Raw genomic sequence first — 2,965 nt, 5'->3', positions numbered from 1 at the left:
AAAAAAAAAAAAAACGTGCAAAGTGAACTGTCAATGCTGTTATGCTCCAATAAACCAAATAAACGTTATCAGGACATTTTAAGCTAACTAACCCACATAAAACAACCGGGAGAGTATGGCTAACGCTAATGTAAGTGTTGCTAGCTACTTAGCTAGCACAGATGAAAAAGGAGACTCACAAATACATAAAATATCAGGAAACAACAAGTGGAGCCAGATATCACACTAAGACTTCCAAAAAGGTGAGTCAGATGCACACTCTATCTATTACTTTCTTTCTACCCGTTAGTTAAGTGTCTCTTTTTGAAAACTTCTGGCTGTTTACTTGTTAAAGCTGTTACAGGATGTATGGTGTTGTTTACCTGCAGGCCTTTCTTCCACATTTGCCTTTGTTGGTCTGTGCAGCTACTTTGCAACATGCTGATGATAATTTCATTGTTCTGGTTTTAAGTTATGCCCATAGACCGTATGAGAAAGATGGACGTAGCTCCCGTGACATCACCCCTTGGTTCCTGCGCTGAAAAAATGAAGCCATGCTTTTGCTACTTGGTGGTTGACATCTTGGATTTTTGGAGCTGGAGAGCAGTGATTGGTCAGACAGACTGTCCGCGCTATAATATTTACTTGCTGCTGCTGTGTTTACCTGCACTGCTGCTAACAACATTAGCCTCCAAAAGTGAAGCTAAACTCTACAGGTAAGTAGAGGTAGAAGTAGAAGTAACTCGTCTTTTGGGCTCCTCTTGTCATCCTTCTCTTGGTCTTTGGTCCTGGAGTCATCAGTTGGTGCTGAAAGAAAACGCAAAGAAAAACGCGGCAGAATCTGATACAAAATTATTAGTGTTATACATTGCAAAATCTGATACAGATTTTAAAATATCAGTCAGAAATATAAAACCAAAACTTAAAACTCACCTTTTCATGTGGCAGAGTCTCCAGGGATCCTTACTTACCTTGTTTTTCTGGAACGGTCCTTCTGCCAGTGAGACCATTACCCTAATACAGTATTTATTTACATTATCCATTTAACCCCCCGATTTAATCCCAGTGTAACTCCCCTGAACTCTGGTCCTTGTCAATGTGGACTCCACTGTGGGTCCAGGGTGGGATGCATACACACATATTATTCCTCCATGACATGCTGTCTGCATCCTTTTCGCCTTTTGACAGAGCGGAGCTTCACTGTGAGGGCGTAACACACAGGAGGTTTCACGCTGTCCCCCCCAGATCCCCCCACACCTCTGACAGGCACCCTGACCCGAATCACACTGACAAGAACAGAGTTCAGATGGAATCACACCAAAAAAAAAAAACATAAAAAAAAAATTATATCTACGACTAACAAAACTTCTTACCTGGAGGTTGGCCCCCAGTGGGCCCAGCACCTCTCTTACCCTGGGGGCATCCACGTTGCCCCTTACGGTCCTTCAAGATGGCCCGGATGTTCCTCACCCACTTTGGAATCTGACCCACTGCCCTTGCACGAGGCTTGGTGGGAGCCCGAGAAGCCAAAGTGGGAGCAGGAGGCTCCTCTGAAGAGAAACTACCAGACTGGTTAGTAACACAAGGAGCAGAGTGAGGAGTCCCTGCAGGTGTGTCAGGAGGCTCCTCGTGAGGAACACTTATGGGAGAACCCATGGGGGGGCAGGACCAGAGGAGTGACCAGAAGGGCTACAGGAGCGAGAGGGGGAACAACAGGTAGGAACACATGGCAGCCTGAGAGGCCACAGTTTGTTTCCATCCTTTGACAGCTTAGACATCCACTGTCCAGAAGAGGAGGAGCAGGAGCCTGGTGTCAGCCTCTGAAGAAAGATTTTGTTGTCATCCTCCAAGATCCTGCAACTCCAACGTCCAGACTCAGGTGCCGGATGAGGCTCCTAAGGAGGACAAGGAGGAGAGGAAGAGGAGGGCGACAGAGGAGAGAGGAGGAGAGGGAGAGGAGTGAGCAAGGAGGGGGAAAAGGAAGAGCAAGAGCCCCCTCTTGCTCTTCCTTTTCCCCCTCCTTGCTCAGGAGGAGGAGGGAGAACTTGGTGCGGTGTGTGTGTGTGTGTGTGTGTGTGTGTGTGTGTGAGAGAGTGCCGTACCTGGAGCAGTCTGACAAGGAGCTATGGTATGACATCCTCTAAAAACAGAAACAAAGCAACATTTCAACACACAGCAGCACCTCAGTACATCGATCCCTTTATATGATCACAGCTAAACTGGACCAAAGTGAACAAAGTGGTGAAGCTGCTCACACACTGTGGCTGCTGTCACATGAAAGATGGACACTGTGGAGACACTGATTCTTTTCCCTAAATATTTAGAGCAAAGCTCCTCAACATGCTTTCACCAAACAGCAACCATCAATGTCTCAAGCAGTCCACTTTTTTTATTCAGTATTGTTTTTCCTCCCTCTTGTGTTCATAAGCAGCACTGCAGCATAGAGAGGCATCAGTTCACTAAAGACACACCCACTCAGCTATATAGTTTTATTTTTATTTTCAGAGGTATAAAGGGAAATGGGAATTTGTTTTGCCAAGTCTGTCAGTCATGGAGAACTGAGAATTTCTGTGAAAACTGGAGTTTAACAACTAATCAATTTTTTTAAAATCAAAATTGTGATTGCAGATGCAATTTGTGGGCGACGTTCAAATGTAACACAACATACCCCATAAGAATAAAGGCAGGTGGTGCTACAGAGATGCTCAAATCATATTCTCCGGATGTAAGTGAAGATGTTTTTTTATATATATAAACTGCAGCAAAAATTCCATAATCATTTTTAGATATTTTTTTAATTGAAAAAGAAATGCAAAAATGACCAATCCCACTAAAACTGTGGCTCATATAGCTAACACAATATCTGTCAGAATGACCGCAAAGCCCTTGCAGAAACAACATTGTAGTGCTGAATGTACACTGTGCACAAAAATATACATGCAGCATGCATATGGTATTCTTTTCTGTCTTGGAAAAAAGGTAAGAA

This window comes from Stegastes partitus, unplaced genomic scaffold, assembly GCF_000690725.1.
Source record: "Stegastes partitus isolate 25-593 unplaced genomic scaffold, Stegastes_partitus-1.0.2 Scaffold482, whole genome shotgun sequence".
NCBI lineage: Eukaryota > Metazoa > Chordata > Actinopteri > Pomacentridae > Stegastes > Stegastes partitus.
The sequence above is the reverse complement of the archived record's forward strand: the minus strand, read 5'-3'. Positions refer to the sequence as shown.